Here is an 18,623-nt window from a genome sequence, read left to right as displayed (position 1 = left end):
AGAAATTAATAGATGTATATGCAATTAATACATCTATTAATACTTATGAACACTAAGTTTGCTTTATTCCATCAGTGTGCACCAGCTAGGGCTTTGGACAATTTTGGTAGTGAGATGTTTAATGTTTAATTAATGATTGCCACATTTATGTAAAACATACAAAAATTCTTGTTTGAACTGAGATTATACCACAAATTAGGTCAATCAACCATCAATAGGATGAGTACGAGAATGGTTCCTTATTTTCCACGTGATATCTACGTGAGTTCCACGTACAGTGGAATGAGATGTAAAACTCCACATGTATTCCACGTTAATTTAGAACAGGTTTTCCACGTGCCTAAAATCACATGGAATCTACGTGGATATCAGGTGAAAACTGGTGGATCCACCACTTCACCAAATATCCACCAAAAATCCACGTGGATTACACATGTTGTGCCCACTGGGTTGGTTTAACATGAGTGCTTTTTAATATTAGCCCTTTGAAGGACTGAGCACAAACACTGAACACCAACCAGTGCTCAGACCACTCCAACAGCACACGGTGGGCGCGCACACACCACTATTTACAACACATAACATTAACACTACAAAATCATTACATACAGTACAATAACACCGCCATACATGACAAATACAGGAAATTATTTATTTACAGGGTTGGCACTGGTCCACATGCTGAGCTGCCCGGCGGGTGCCTCCAGCCAGCACTATGTTATTCCTATCAGGTTCAGGGATTATAACACAACTCATACCCATAAACCCATAAAATGAAGGGCGGGTCGAGACTATCGCAAAACCGCCTTTTCAAAACAGCGCATCAGAACATGTATTAAACATTGAAACTTGAATTTGCTTGATCCACATTCAGTTAGTCCAGGTTTCCTGTAAATCACTAAATGTATACAGTATTCCCATTCTTAATTGTACCAGAAAGTGAAACTGTCTAATTTAGAGAGGAGAGAGACACTAACTCAGTCACTCACACAATGGTTAAAGTTATTAGGGAAAACAGAGGAAGGGAGAAAGAGAGCAAGATCTTTTCTTTCGTGATTTTTCACAAAAATCACAAAATTTATGACATCTGTCATACTTCAAAAACACTTCAATAGTGAGGCATATTCATTCAAAGCACCTTGAACATTCATCCGCTGGTCAGAACAGATGATCCTCTGGAATACTGGGCAAGATATTAGATCAGGGGTATTCAATTAAAATTCAAAGAGGTCCAATTGCAGAAAACTTCCTCAAGCAAAGGTCGAGAATATCACGTCACATCTTAACAGCATCAACCAATTTTATAATACACAATCTTAAAACAGCTTAACAACTGAACAGCTTCACCATCTCCTTTTCACTTTCTTTCCTTCCTGTATCCCACTGGGATTTTTAATCTCGCCTGAAAAGATGACAGGGCGATTCTCATTCATCTATAGGTGCTCACTGGTGAGCCTAGAATGATATTTGGTTTTAATAATATTCATTGTGGAGAAAGTTGACTCACAGCTGTATGTGGAGCTAAATACGGTGAAGAGGGACAGGGCTACTTTCATCAGGCCTGGCAAAGTGGTCTCTGAGACCATTTGAAACCAGAAATTGTTACAGTGGGACATGATGGACGACAATCCACGTAGTGGCTCTCAACATACAGGGTTTTATTAAACCAAACAGAACACAAAGAAACCGACCAACAAAAACTAAGACAAGAGAAAATTAATACTAAAAGACATATGGAGGGAGCCAGGAGCAAAACATACACGCAAACACAATGACCAACTGAAGAACATGACATATGCAGGCGACTATAAGCACAACTAATGAGGCAAGACGAGGAACAGGTGTGGTTCATACGCAATTAACCAAACACTGCGAACTCAGGTAACAAGGGACAGGTGAGGGTAATTACAATCAAGCACTATGAATTCAAACACTAAGAGATATTTGGAACACAGGTAAAACAGAATATAACTAAACTAGACACAGGAGGGGTCAATTGTAAACAAGGGCACAAATGCAAAAACCTAACACAGTATAATTAACAAGGGACAAAGCCAAACTCAAAATGTCTAGCAAAATTGAAACTGGGCTCTAGCCAGCCTCAAACTTACGGTTCATAGTCACGCGCTCAGCCCCTACAGCCACGTGGCAGCCTGTGGATTAGGGAAACAAAGTACGGTAAGGCTGCTGGCCAAACAGGGATATGGACAGGTACCAATCCCGACCAAATGCTGGGTCAGTTCCTCCTCTTTCAGAGCCATATCTGCTTGGAGATCAACCAGTTGCATGTGGAGAGGTCCAGCATTTGCCCACTTGGTGGTCTGACATGTATTTGCTTGATTTTATCACAAACTGTTTATTTTATTTTCTCTCAAGTAAGATTCCGGCTACCACACTCTTGCACTCCATCGCTAAGTGGCTTTTTATGTTGCTGCAAAATCTGATAAACTTTAAGGGAATGTTTGTTAGCACTTTTTTGGCAGTGAATGACTGTACAGTACTTGTTTATTTTCTGTATCCTGAGTTCAGCTTTGAGTGGGTATTTTTGCTCGAAAGAGTTGTGCTTTGTCTTGTAGTGGCACTTCACGTTTCTGTTTTTAATAATCGCCATGGTCTCAGAACATATGAGACATACCCTGCCTTGCACCTGTGGCCTCTGGAATAAGCCCTAGACCTCCCGCAGCCCTGAATAGGCTCAGCAGTTACAGAAAAGGGAAGGATGGATGGTTGTTACTGAACTGCCAGGGGGAGGAATCAAGAGGTAGGAGTCAATCCATTCTATATTAAAAGCTCTGTTTTCACTGTCTGCTTTTCTCTTTTTAGAGTACACCATGTGAAATTACTTTTCTTTAACACATTTATCTGGTTGTTGCCGCTCGTCTTGTCTCTCCTGTCTCATCAGTCACTTGAGTCAATCAGAATGCACAGATTTAATTGGCTGAACAGCAACACTTGAGATGATTTACAGTGCATGCAATTGGTCTATGAGTTTCCTGGGCCACTAAACAAGTGCAGTAAAGCTGTGCTGGTTAAAATAGAAATTATGCATCAAAATGTAATAATTCTCAGTGATTTATCAGTTATATTTCCGGACAGGATGGCGTCTAGGTCGGACCTGGATCACTTAGTGACACCATCTTCCCTCATTTGTTCCATATGGCAAAGAAATCTGTCTCCCAACAACCTTTGTGCCCTCAGTGTGTTCTCCAAAGCTCTTAGTAAAAAGGAAATGTTTTGAGTGCCAAGACAGATAAGTACAGCGTTTTCTTTAATAAAACTTCATGTTTGCATCCATTCTCATCCAGCCCAGTCATACAAGCATTCCCGATCTCTGCTCACGTTTCATACACAACTGTCATAGTTATAATTTCACACACACAAGTAATTCAAAAATATTGCATATAAACAACCTTCTACAATATGCTATATAAAGGCATACAAATATAGTAGAATTTGCATGTCTTCACATTTCATTTTGTAATGAAACATTATGACATAATGGACATTAATAAAATACACATCTGTCATGGGCCAGTTAAATGGATTAAATGAAAACCAGCCTATTCATACAATAAAACTAAAATAAAACCACCCTACTATAACTCTGTATGCTGCATTTTGGTTCCAGAAAGGCTCTCATTTTAGATCTTTGGTCCTGAAGAAATATATTTTTCTTTCACGTACAGCTGCATATTTTTGCTGCCTTTCTGTTTTATATTTTGGTTTCAATATCTAGTACATTTGGAAATATTTGCATTTGGAGGGGGATGGTATGTGTATTATCTTATATTGACATACTTTATTAAATAATCAGGTTGTAATTTTTGGATCTTTTTTCCTCATTTCAGGTCTTAAGTCAGCCTGTGCAGATGAGTTTTGTTTTGTCACATGTCATGCGCCACCACCAGCATTTAAGATGACAGTGACATATCTCCCCAGGCAAATTAAACCCCTGCATGTGTCACAGATTTTCACTGAACTGTTTGCCTGAAATTTCGTTCATTTCAGCCATTCCTTTCAGTGGGAAGAAAGCTGGGGGTGTCACACTCTGCTCTGAGCCCCACCCTGAGGCAGGAACCTGGCAGCAAAGCTGTAAAAACTGCTTGTTCTGGAGGCTGCCTTTGTAAATGCTGCCCCCTGCAGGACAATAGGAGGTACAATCTACACCCTGGTAGTAAAGCCCCAGTTGTCTGTTTTTGTGAGCTGCACTAAAAAAAAACAAAGGATATTGAAGTCTGATGGACCAAGTTTGGCCTGGCGATAATAAGCCGATAAACAGCTCAAGAGGAGTCTGAATCATACTACTGCAGGCCTTGTTTTCCTCCACTGGCTCGTTAAAACCCCCCCTGACACCTCGAGGGGGTGCACGAGGGGAGCGTTCACATCATCAGCAACTGGAGAGGGGTGCCAGGCAGCTGGGGGCCTGAGACAGGGGGGCCTCTGCAGACCTTGCGGACGGCATCACGCCAACGTACCCGTGAGGGTGGCCTGCTCTGCTGATGCTCGCCGATGGCCTGCTCTAGCACGCTTCTCTAGCACGCTTCTCTAGCACGCTTAGCATGCACCTGCCAAAACGTCCAGCAAACACACAATTAAGGAGAGACCCCCATCATCAAAAGCTTTTACGCCCTCAATAAAACTTTTATTTCAGTTTTTAGATGAAGGGGACAGGAATCTGCTGAAGGGATTAAGGTCAGTCATAGCACAGAATGGGGCACAGAAACATAAAAAAAAATATACTGACACCCATCCGGTGCTGTCTTTCTTCACCTTGCCAAAGAAACAGCCATTATCTGTGAATATGTAAGAGAAACGTCGTTAGCTGTGGATTATGCCAGAAACAGATCCTTGCTGACAGTACATTGCAACTCCCAGTCCACAAATTGCCAATTAATAAGTGGTCGAAGGCTAGCAGGACACCGTGACGAGATGGCAGTCCATCACTGGGCACACACACTACCACTATGGGCAATTTAGAGATGCCAGTTACCCTAATCTGCTTTCGCACTGAGGAAGGAAAGCTAAGCCACCAGCGGAGAACATGCAGACTCCACACACACAGGGAACGATTTCAGCTCCCAAAGCTCAAGCTATTATCCATTGACCTACCATATGGAATCAATAAGGCATCTATCAATCTGTATTGAATATCAATTTACATGGATTTACATATCTATAGTTAAGGGTTTGAACCTCTGTGTGCGTGGAGGTTGCATGTTTTTCCCAGGTGGCTGGGTTTCTTCTTGCAGTACATGGGTATGCAGTAAGACAATTTGCCCACATGTGTAAGTGTGCGGCAGAACAACATGCCATGCTGGATGTTCTCTAGTGCTTTATGCTGCAAATCACAGATGCAAATGGAATGGAGAAAGAGAGGGACACTGGCTCTCCCAGCTGCCTGCATGACCAGTGATCAGCTCTTTTCCACAGACGAATAATAGGGATTGCTGACTGATTTCAGTATGGACCCCAATGGTGCTCATAAAAGCTGCTGGACTCAGTGTTAGCCAGACAAGCTCATCCAGGAGCCAAAATGGCTACAGAAAGGCTTTAGATAAAATGCAATAAATATTCATTAAACAGCAGTGTTTTCAGGAGATTCATAATCCAGGGCAAGTTCAAAGCATTCAAATCTCTTTTCTTCTTTTATCTTTTTCCAGCACAAATTCATAATGTAACTTCCACATAATATAACTTCCATAAAGCCAGAAATGTGTGCGTAAAGTCAGAGGCACTAGTTGGCATGACGAGGTTGAAATAACAGAAGGATTGATGGACAATATAAATATAGCTATGGCTAAAGATTACCTGGTTCCTGATATCTAAATATAATTCTACTAACAAAGCAAATTATTATATCTAACCATATAGTGCTGAACTGGCAATAAAGGGTGGTGAATGTATTATCTTAAATAAACATTACATTTGGAGGCATTTTCTACATGATTTTTGGCACCTCAATGTGAACCATCAGTATCTTAGGGCTACACACACTTGGCCTCATGGCTGCCTTGTACTGTGCCTAAGCATGACTGACCCCCTCCCCATTCCTCTGCTGGTCTGCGTTCACTGTTGCAACCTGCGCGAGCGAACAGGGAGCGGAGAAGCAGACTGAGGAAGCCGTGAATACGGGTAAACAGGGTTTTATTAAAGTAGACAGGGAGCAGTACTGGACGAACGTTAATGACAGATCTGGGGAAAACTGACTCAGGCGCAGACTAATTACACAGGACAAGCCGAAAATAACAGGCAACAGGTGGTCACAATAGGGAATTAACACGAGGGGAGTGTGGCACACATGAGGATCGGACGAGCAGGTCATGTCATTCACATTGCACTTTAATCATTTTTAGAATTGTGATCAGTGGTCATTGTCAACACACCACAGCACACAGTGCGCAACAACGAAATGTGACCTCTGCATTTGACCCATATGTGACTTTCGTGACATAGCAGGGGGCAGCTAATTCAGCGCCCGGGGAGCAGTGCTTGGGGAAGGTACCTTGCTCAGGGTACCTCAATGGTGACTTGCTGGTGGGGGATTCAAACCTGCAATCTTTCAATTACAAGTGTGCTACCCTAACCATCAAGCCACCACTGCCCACTGTAAGACTTTTTCTTTGAAGAAAACATAGGAAGAAAAGTGCTATTCCTTGGCAGCAATGTTTGTTAAATGTCTGCCGCTACTCTATCTGTACAGCCTACCAGATCTGTTCTTTCCAAGTCCGGTTCATTAATGCATAATTAGACCTAGATAAATTAATTAAAATGCCTGTAACATTCAGTTCATTGTCTCGCAGGCTATGACTAAAGGGCAGTATTTGGGGTTAAATCCTATGTATGTATCTGACAATAAAACAACCTGTGCCTTGCATACAGGAAATGTATCAGGGAAATGTTAGCAAAATGAAAATAATAATATTAAAAAAGAAAACTGAGTTAAAGTTTAAACCTGTTATTTTTATTCTGTCAAAAGGAAATCCTGACCGTCACAAGACGCTAACCATGCAAACACAAACCGATTTCTAAAAGTTTTACGTATACAGATAAACAAACTCGAATTCGAACTCGTATTTAGAAACTCAAAACTGTCCTTACTTGAACTACTCCGCGATGACATCAGGGAGCTTAAAGTTATAGTCTTGAATTGTCACTTGTACAGGAATCACTTGTACAGGAAAATAATGAGCTAAAAGGAACTGTTCAAATGCTATCCACTCAAGTCACGTACCTCACCGACGAAAACAAATCCATAAAAGCTACTTTGCTCGATCTTCAGTGCCGCAGTATGCGCGATAACTTAATGTTTTCCGGCATACCTGAACAAAACCCCGATAACCCAGAGGGAGCCCTGACTTTATCGAAACATCCTTGAAACTTTCTAAACAGACCGTGGATCAAATAACAGTCCATCGAATTCACCGTCTTACCCCTAAAGTTAATAAAGCGAACAATTCGGCTCCAATAATAGCTAAATTCGAACATTACAAGCATAAAGAGATTATTAAAAGCAGAGGCAAACTCTTAAAAGGATCGTCATTTGGGATGAACGATCAATTCCCTAAAGAAATACAACAACGAAGGAAAATGATCATCCCAATAATGAAAGACTTTCGAGAAAAAGGAAAACGATAGAGCCACACTATCAGTTGATAAACTTTATGTTGACGGAACGTTATTTCGTGACCGCGACATCACTACATGGCTGTAGGTTATCCTAGCATTTTCTTTCACTTGCCAGCAAAATACATCCTTGGAACTTTAAACATTACTCCTGCTGTCTCTCCAAATATGTTGTTACTTAATTGCTGTACCAGCCATTAATACAAGAAGCACTGCTTCCACTCTTTTTTTCCTCCTTATGTTCTACTCTCTCTCTTTCATTTCTCATTCTCTCCCTCTATCTTTACCCTCTAAATATTTTTTATATGTTCAGTGTTTGTGCGTTACTATATGTTCAATGTTTCTATGTAATATCTACTAGTCTTCATGTAATCGCCACATTTGTTTTGTGTATACTCAGGCCCACATGCATTTGTAAACTTTGGATAGCCTGGGGACATCATACCAGATGGAAATCTTACTGTAACTTGATGAGAATACTCCATGACTTTTTATTTTATGCTCCAATGTTTGTTTATTTTAGATTTTCTGATTTTTTTCCTTTCAACACTTACATAAGTACAGTATATATACTGTACATTATCTCTTTATCCCCTCCCCTTTTTCTCCCCACTTTTAAGTTATCTACTGTAATTCTTTCCCCTCTATTAGCCTCCACATATATAGTCTGAATAACAAGCACTCATGCATCCACTTAAACTGATAACATGGAATGTACGTGGCTTTCACACTCAGTCCAAGAGAATGAAAGTAATCAATCACCTCACAAAGCTGAAGGCTGACGTATGCTTCTTACAAGAAACACATCTGACTGAAGCTGAACTCCCATGTCTCAAATTCAATCAATTTGACAAAATATTTTCATCTACCTTCAATAGCAAACAAAAGGGCATCTCAATTCTGATAAATAAAAGCATCCCCTTCACTCTCAATTCAACAGCTTGCGAACCAAATGGAAGATTTATCATTATTAATGTTACAATCAGTCATATTACTCTCACATTAGCTAACATTTATGGCCCAAATAATGATGATCCATCTTTTTTCAGTGACCTCTTCTCCCATCTCCTCAATTCCTCAAATCTCATATTAGCTGGAGATTTCAATACTGTCCTTAATCCCGCATTGGATCGTTCTGGAAATCATAGTAACACACGAATTTGGCACTCATCTGAAATAATTCAACAATACATGATTGAATATGGTCTTGGCGATACTTGGAGAATAAGGAACCCATCTCTAAGAGAATACTCATACTGTCAGGGTTGCGGGGCAAGCGAGCCGGAAAGCAAGCGAGCGGAGCCGTGAAGACGGACAAAGCAGGGTTTAATGGTAGACGAAGGGTTGACAGGCATGAACACCAAGACAATACAATGACGGATCTGACGAGACATACTCAGACGCGGACTAAATAGCCTACATAAGACTAGCCAGAAATAACAGGACACAGGTGATCACAACCAGGAATTGACACGAGGTAATGAGGGGGCGTGGCACACACAAGGCTCGGACGGAGCTAGGCGTGACACATACATATCATCGGTCCACCAATCCTGTTCAAGAACAGATTTTTTTCTTGTCAGCAACTCCCTTATTCAGCAAATCTCTGAGAACACGATCAACTCTATCGTTATTAGTGACCATGCACCTGTCTCTTTATCTTTGTCCTTTCAGTCAGGCTGCAAACCTTCCACTAGGTGGCGCCTAAATACGTCACTCCAAGAGGATAAAGATTTCACTACATTAATCAGAAGAGAGTGGTCTTCCTTTCTGGAAATGAACGACTCTCCAGAGATCTCCCCATCTATACTCTGGGAAACAGGTAAGACCGTCATTAGAGGTATAATCATATCATATTCTTCATACAAAAAAAAGCAGCAACAGAAATTGGAATATACACTAGAACAGAAAATCAAACATTTGACGAACCAACTTTTTCACAATTCCTCAGATGATGTACAAACTGAATTAAAACATTTACAAAGACAGTTGGACAGTATTATTCAAAGGAAATAATTGAGTTCTGCATCCAGCAACTCAAATATGACAAATTTCACTTTCAACCAGTCTTCTCTGTAGACCTCTAGACTCAAATAATACACTCTATGACTGTATAGTTGCCTGTCTATATGTATGTCTTTGCCTGTCTACCATTTACCTGTTAGTCAGGCTGTCTATTTGTCTGTTCAGCCGTCTGTTGATTTGCCTGTCTGTATGGCTGTTAATGTCTCTTTGTCTATCGTCTGTATCTGTCTGTCCATCCGCCTGCCCGTCCGAATCCATCTATACAATCAGTTTAATTCTGTTCAACTTGCCATCGGATATTGTGCTTCTTACTGCTTACCCCTTACTTCACAATATTAGGGATGGGGTGGATGTGGGCCTGTCTGGAGAAATCTCTGTTTATACATAATTAGAATTAAATATAAAGTAGTCCTCCGACAAGGGGGGGTGGTGGCGGGTCTTTAAAAAAAAAAGAAGAAAAGAAAGTTCTGACCTTTGGGTAAAATCAGTATAAATCTTGTTTTGATTAGTTCAGTTTACCCAGTCTTATATCTGCAAATGAATGTATAAAAAAGTGAATTTCCTGTGTTTAACTGTAGTTTCTGTACTAAATTCATGGCTTTGTATCTTATGTTTTAAAAGTCATTCTTGGTGCCCCCTTTTTCTGGGCTATTCCTTTCTTCCAATTTCAAGGAGCTGCATGTTATTGGCTGGCCGAGAGGTCCGTCAAAATGGAGGGTCAGTAATCCCCGTGTTAGGAGATGCTTGGATGGAAACCCTAACCATTGAAAGTAGACCGAATGGAATGGGCTCATTTTGTTCAGTAGGCCAAGAGGTACGTATTGAATGCTGTGAATCGTGTGTATTCAGTGCACGTGCTGAAACCCAAAGGTGAAAACTGGTGATGTCACGGACAGCATATTTACAGGGGTAGATTTTTCTGTTTTTGAGCATTTTAGTTTTAAGACTAAAGGCCTATCATATATATTAATCCCTGGGCTTTTACAGAGAGAAGAATGTGGAGATCAACATCCTTTGTGTGGTGCATGTTACAGTAGTACCTCGGCTCACAAACTAAATTCGTTTGAGGACTCAGTTCGCAACCCGAAAAGTTCATGACCTAAATCAATTTTTCCCATTTAAAATAATGTAAATACAAATAATTCGTTCAAACCTCAGAAACACTGAATTTTTTCATTTTTTTGTTTTTCTGTGACCAAGAATATAGACTTGTATTAAAATAACCTTAGATAGCAAAAAAGGGAAAGAGAGAACATATGTTTACGGAAGACAGACCAATACACAACTGAGCGTATGCTTGTTTGCGGGCTTGTCACTCGAAAGACGCCAAAACACGGAAAAGAACCACAAAACAACCATTAAAAGACTGAGTCACAGTCAAAAACAATACAGTAATTTCGAAAATGTGATTTTTTTTATTATACTGTACATTATTTTTATATGCCTAAAATTTTTATGTACATTTCGTGATGCCACACATTGTATGGCGATGAACTTCTTTGTACTGTAAACAAACAATATGCAGTTGCCACTATGTGTGAATGGAGAATATAACACTTAAATAGGAGTTACTTAGTAATTTATGTTATTAATGAAGTAACATCATTTTATGTATAGATATGTGACTGTTAAAAACCATCACAAACATGTTTATCAATCACTGAAAGGTACCGCTATAATAGAACATTCTCTCTATTTTTCGTTTTTCAGATATTCGACCTCTGAAGAGATATAGTAAAGACATACATCTACAACAAGCTTCTTATACATTCCACAGTCGTTCTTGGGCATAATGTATACTCCTTCGTGTTTCGGGTGGTTCTTTGGGGCGCTTTTGGGGGATGTTTGTGTGATCGCAGCCTGAAACACGGTTCGTGAACCGGTACAAAAAAAATGTGAACATCTAGTTCGTTACCCAATTTGTTCGTGAACAGGACTGTTCGTGGGTCGAGGTACCACTGTTATTCTTATAAACAATCAGGAAGTTCACAGTTCCCCTAGTGGCCTAATATTTTTTATTAAAGTAGCTTTAAGTATGAATTATTTTTCATTATTGTCTACAAATAATTAATAATAACTAATAATTAAGTAATCTTCTGCCAGATTTTTTTTTTTACATTGCAAAGTTTTTTCGAAATTTTTGAAGTCAGGAAACTAGCAGTTGTACTGCAAATGGGTTGATCAGGGGACAGGGCAGGCAAAGAGATAAAGTATTGGCTTAGCCTGTTTCAGCTGTTACGACTAGAGACTTTAACTAAACTGGTGTGTAGTCTGATATGAACATGGTTTGACGGTAAAATTAAAACTTAGGCCTGTAGATGGAAGTTTGTTAGGCTTTTTGATTGGGAATAATTTGTCTCCTAGAGCTGCTCGATATTGAAATTGATCGTCAGAAGTGGGTGGTGTTGCTGTGAGCTGTATCAGCAGCCACAAAGCAGGGCTGAAAAATCACTTATTTTGCTCAATATCGTCTCTATGGCATAGAAAACGTTTTCATACCGCAGAAGGTCTTTGGGTGGCCAGATCTTCTTTGCTTTTCTCCACCTCACTCACTGTTAAATTTCTCATGGACGCACCACACTGCCTATTAGTGCCGCGGAGGACAAAAATGAATACGATTGGATTGAAGAGCTCATGCAAAAGGGGTGTTCTGTCGATATATGCTGCCTTGTCGAAAAATGCTACCGTAGTGCTAATCGATAGCCCTAACCCTAACTCTTACCCTAACCCCCCAAAACCCCTAAAATCCTTACCTTAACCCTAACCCCTAAAACCTAACCCTAATCCCAAACGGTGGAACTGCACATGCGCAGAAAGGCTCGATAGCACGTCTCGATAGGTAGTATTTTTCGACAGAACGGGGGCAGTAGTAAAACTGAATTTGCTCTTTATAAAACATACAGTGGTACCTCAGAACTCGAATTTAATCCGTTCAGAACTCCGGATCGAATCCTAAAAAATTTGAGTTGTGATCGAATTTTCCCCATAAGAAATAATGGAAAACCAATTAATTGGTTCCCAGCCAAAAAAAAAAATACACCTAAATATGTTTTTTTTTTAGCATTTAAACACAAAATGAACCGGATAAAACAAGAAGAGCATATACTGTACTAAACACATCTAAGCACATTTATCAAAACAGTAATTTGTAAAGTAAGAAAATAAATGTATACTAGGGTGACCAGATAATCCATGTCAGGGAGGACACTTTGAGTTACTTCGGGTTTCACAAACTACTTTCAAATTAAAAGGCTCCTGTGCTCAGCTAAATAGTTCAGCTCTTCTTGTGCTTTGACTGGTTTGTTTCCTTGACTGAAAGACTCATCCACCTGTTTCACATTAGCATTAGTGACACATGCATGATTATAGGAGACTGACCAATCAGCACACAGCAAGAGCTCAGTACTCAAGTGAAATCCAGGTCCGTTTAATTGAAATGGTAATTTACAATTCCTGTCCTAGCTCAGAGTGTCCTCCCTGACATGGATTATCTGGTCACCCTAATGTATACAAATAATGCGTCCTGCCCCGATCGTCCGCTCCTTCCGTGTGCCACGCCCCCTCGTTAACCCCGTGTGGAATGATCAGCTGTTTCTGGTTGTTGTTATTAGTCCTCTGTATTTAGTCCGCATTTCAGTTTGTTTCCCCAGTCAGGTCATTGTATTGTCCGTCTGCGTTTTGCCTGCCTTACCTGTAATTAAACCCTGTATTCCCCGATACCCTGACATGTGCGCCTTTGTCTCCGTTCCATCCCCGCTCGGCACAACAATATTAGTATAATTAAACATATTAATGGTTTATTATTAATATTACAATTATGAATAATAAATCTTTATTTTAATGTATTTTATTACATAATAATAATTACTATTGTTGTTGTTACTGTCTATCATTGTCTAAATGTATTTTTACTGTCTAAGTATATGTATTCAGTTAGTGTAAACATGCACGGTGCTATCACAGCGAATACGAGGCTGAGACTGAAGCTTTACCCTTTGTTTCCGCTGAGAGACGTGCCGCGTGACTCATTTCCCCGGGCGTACAAGTTATCTTAGGTCGGCGTTCACGCTTTGACTTCTGAGATTCAGATCAAGCTCTAGGTAATTTTTTTTCGAACTGATTGGTTCGACTTTTAAGAAATTCGAGTTTAATGAGTTCGAGAGCCGAGGTACCACTGTATTTACATATATCAATTTTCTTGACAAGATCATTAAAATTGCAAGGCTGGCTAAGTTTTGTTCCCTATGACAGAGTAAAAATGTAACATAACCCAGTTGACTATGGCGGTCCTGGCAATGTGAAAATTGCGTCTGTATAACATGCAATGTCAATATTAATGTTGCACATTGTGCAGCTCTATCAAGAATGACTGGTGTTTCGCTGTGCATGCAGAGCCTACATGTCACTCACTTGTAACATTCAAAAACACTTAAATCAGAATAAATGATGTCAGACAGACTTCTCCTGTAGATTAGTCATGGAAAATGAGAACTTTGTGAGTTCTCCTTTTGTATGAATCAGCAAAAAAGTTGTAGCATGGCGTTTGAATCTCATTTCCCCTACTTGACATCACAATGACAATGCTGAAACGATATATAGTGCAGTCGTAATGTCACCTGTGGATTGACAGGTAATGTGAAGTTGCAGCCCTGCAAGTGCAGTATTGTCCTTGAATTTTTTCTGCCGATGATCAGTGATTACAGACCAAATCTCATTTTCTTCCTGGAGTTTCGTGGCCCCACAGAAGAGAGCATTATTATTTTATGTGCCACCTGTGCCCCAAGGCAACACTAAGAAAAATTCTTCTTGTTTTTTGATCTGGTTCTGCAGCCCTGACAGATATATGATCTTCAAATACACTCTGAGAAACTGCTGTCCAACATTTGGAACAGTGAGGCTTCACCCCCTTCATACCATCGCTGGACTAATTAGTTTCAACCCATGCAGTGCATGCACAGGTCAACCTCTCCATGTATAAGAGTCATCAAAAGAGTCATATCCTGCAGGAGTCCCATGCAGAAGCTGGAGGAAAATGGTTCAGTCTTTTGGCCTGAAGTTTATGGAGCTACAGCATGGGGCCCCCAAGACTTCCTTAGTAACCAAAGCAGACCTTGCTTGCTGGACTGTTTCCTGTGCACATAGGTGCAAATAAATCAAAGTGGTTTTCCAGAGTAGTCCTTCTGCTCTCCATAGCAGTCCACGAGGTTTCCACGCATAGCCCATAATTATTTGGAAAGCACTTGTGCAACCGGTGGATTCCTGTTGTGTTTCAGTTGCTTGGAAGAACTGCCAAACTCTTTGGAAAGTTTCACTTTCGCCCATAATGTGTGTGGAGATGGCAGGCACATCCCACAGTGGCGGCGGATCTCACCTGTGCTCAATTCACAGCATCTCCAATCTGTCTTCCACCAAACTGCCAGTGTTCAAAGACCACGCTCCTCCCCCCCTCCCTTGTCTGTGTTCAGGCACTGCAGTATTCTCTATGCCGTCTTCAAACGCCCTTCACGCCCTCTGTCATTTCACAGAGAGTACCCCTCACTGCAGAAGACACAGGAGATGTGTCCGTTCATATCAATAGAAAAAAAAAGACAACGCCTGTTGAAGACATCTTATTTTTCAGGATCATCATTCCAAAAAAAGCAAGAAAGAGAGAAACCAGGGGCTGCTGTTAGAGGCCGGTCAACAACGACTTCTTACTCATCCAAAATGCAGCATAACTGTCACCAGTGTATAGTGTCCACAGTCATGGGCACCACAGAGATGCCAGAAGGTCTAACTCATATAGCTGCAGCTGGATGTCCTTGTCATATGTAGCATAATATAGGAAACTATGCTGTCATGTTAATGTCACTTACTTCCTTACCTGACATTCAGGTCACGTGCAAGTTACTCGTTTATGCAGAACCAGTCAAAAGTTTGGACACCTCAAACTGCCTACGAATGAGAGCGCGTGTTGCATCACATGACCTGGCCACCTGACCTGAACAGTGTCAGGGTCGGCCCCTGTCCGACCTCTTTATTATTTCTGTTCCCTGTTTGGCCAGCAGGTGCCGCTGGTCATCTTGTGTCCTGCCTTGTGGCTTATTGGGCTAAGCAGTCTGTCTTTATACAGCTTCCCCTTTTGTGGTGAGTTCGAGGCCAGCCTCAACTACAGTAGATGTTATTTTGTGTTGTTAAAGACCCTTGTTTTTTGCTCCCTGTTTCCTGTTTGTTCAGTTTTCTTTGTTTTAGTCTCCCTTTGTGTTTGGACCTTTTCTGTACCTGCAGATTGATTACTCCACCTGTTCCTTGTTGCCCCGAATCCTTAGTAATTGGTTCATTCCTGTCCCTAGTCTTGCTTTTTGTGTATTTAAGTGCCGGCCTTTGTTCTGTTCCTCAGTTGGTGATTGTAGTTATTACTGTGTGTTTGTACCTCTGGTGGTTTCCTGTGTTTGCTATTGTTGTTCCTGTGATGCTCCCTGCCATAGTTATTGTTTACCCACAGAGCGCCCCCCCCCCCCCCCAAACAAATTCATGTTTTTGTTTAATACTTCTTTGGTCATTGCATAATTCCACACATATTATTTTATAGTCTTTGATGTTTTCACAATGATTCTAAAATGTAGATAATAGTACAAATAAACCTTTCTATGGGTAAGTGTGTCCAAACTTTTGACTGGTACTGTATGTCAAGGTATTTATTGCACCGGTTATCCAGGAGGGGTAGTGCAGTGCCTCACACCTCCAGGGTAGGGGGTTTGAAACCTGCCCGTGGACCTTGCATGTCTGACCCATGCTGTGTCTGTTCCCCCCTGCAGTATTTTGGTTCTGATTACACTGAGTTCTACTCTTCCAGTTGTTCATAAATGACATTGCCAGTTTGGCTGCACTTGGTGAACCCCCCTGATCTGCTAGTAGGGGGAAAAGGGGACAAGCTTTGGAATGAGTATAAATGTCTTTTTTCCTACAGTTCCCCAGTTCATCTGGAACATAAGCAGATTACTTAATGTCCCAAATGAGCGTAGCTCAAAGAGCATGTCCAGTGATGGCTTCTGTGTTTGGAAATGTCGATGTGTGTGTAACAAGTGTGCAAAACGTGAAACCATTTGCATTTCGAAGAGTTTTTGATAAGAAATAAAACAAACTGGAAAGTCTCTCTGTTTGTATTGGGAGCTCCACCATCTGTGGGCACTGTTCACTGATACTGATGGTGGCCATGACATGTTCTCTGTCTTTCCAGTGCACTGCAGCCATGTGCCTTGGAGGAGCAAAGCCATGTCGCAGAAATGAACAAAACAATCACAGCTACTGACTTTCGAGGAGTTTTCTTCTACGAGTGAAAAACTGACTTGGGAAATATGAGCAAACGGGACCTTAAGAGGTTCAACTGGATTATCTACGGAAGAATAATGCGTTCACTTGGGAAAAAATAATTCTGCTCTGTTTTTCTGAATTAATGACATAATTATCTTGGAATTTCTGAGATAAAGTTTTCATGTAAAATAAAAATACACTCTGTTTTTCTGAATTAACGAGATACAGTTTTCATGTAAAAAATATACATGGTCTGTTTGTCTGAATTAACCTCAACTTCAACTCTCATTTTGCCTACTTTAGGGCTCGATTTCACTGCAACAATGTCACACCTTAGATTAATCCAGTTTTATTTTGGTCTGGGTTTGAAACACTGCAAAATACTCACAGCTTTAAGTAACATAGATGGCATTGTTATTAGTTTGTCGACTTTGTGCGGGCACCTCAAGGTTTCGCGGTTGTTCAGACGGAAAGCCCATTCTGATCTGCAGGACATTGCAGTGTTTCTCCAGGATCAGTTGGACCAGTACGGCATGCTTCACGGATACAAGATGATGCATCTGAAATGCATTCAGGCTGGTCGTGTGGTGACTCAAGAGACAATCAGACAATTGTTGAAAATACTGGATCCCCACGGAGTGCAGCTTAGGTGCCTTCGGCGGCATCTGTACCAAATTCCAGGCCCAAACTTTTTATGGCACGTAGATTCATATGATAAGCTCAAACCATATGGGATATGCATCAATGGTGCAATAGACAGGTATTCACGAATGGTTATACTGTATGGCTACATGCATACTGTACTCTACAAGTAGTGATCCTAAAGTCATTGCTGGATACTTTATTGATGAGGTGCTGTCAAGGAATGGTACTGCTACCAGAATTCGATCGGACCTAGGGACAGAGAACTGTTACATGGAGCAGATTCAGAAGTTCCTGAGACATGATCATATGGATGAATTTTCTAGTAGATGCTATTTGTATGGTTCAAGCAAACACAAGCAACGGATAGAGCATTGGTGGGGATTTTTAAGGAAGTAGCATGCACAGTTCTGGATCAGCGCATTTCAGGATTTAAAAGATTCTGACCACTTCTCCGGTGGCTTCCTAGACAAAAGTGTCACGATCCGCTCCGTACGATCCTGATGTGTGCCACGCCCCCCTCATTACCTCGTGTGAATCCCCGATTGTTCTCACCTGTGGCTCGTTACCAGTAGTCTTTTGTATTTAGTCCGAGTCTCAGTCTGTCTTCCCCAGATCCGTCATTGTATTGTCTCGATGTTCGTGCCTGTCAGCCATCCTATTAAACCCTGTTTGTCCGACTTCTCGGCTCAGCTCGCCTGCTTTCCTGCTCGCCCGTCCGCCAGTCGTGACAAAAAGTCTGATACAATTCATGTGTCTTCAAATAATAGAAGTAAGTTTTTTGCTTTAAATGTGTGATTCAAAGTTATGATATGTTTCTCTGTTTTTGTCCAATTTTTCTATGCTATATGGATGCAGCTCTTATGGCTACTTGGAGGTAAACGAGGCTCCCAACGAGGTCACACTAGAAAATGCTTAGATCACATCAGATAGTTAATAGTCACAAAAATAGGAATGATTTTGCAAAGTAGAAATGTCCTTATTTTGTGCCCAAGGCTATTAATATCTCTGTCCTGCCAAAATGAGTGAACACATAGGCT

This window comes from Paramormyrops kingsleyae, chromosome 17 (assembly GCF_048594095.1).
Source record: "Paramormyrops kingsleyae isolate MSU_618 chromosome 17, PKINGS_0.4, whole genome shotgun sequence".
Lineage (NCBI taxonomy): Eukaryota > Metazoa > Chordata > Actinopteri > Osteoglossiformes > Mormyridae > Paramormyrops > Paramormyrops kingsleyae.
The sequence above is the reverse complement of the archived record's forward strand: the minus strand, read 5'-3'. Positions refer to the sequence as shown.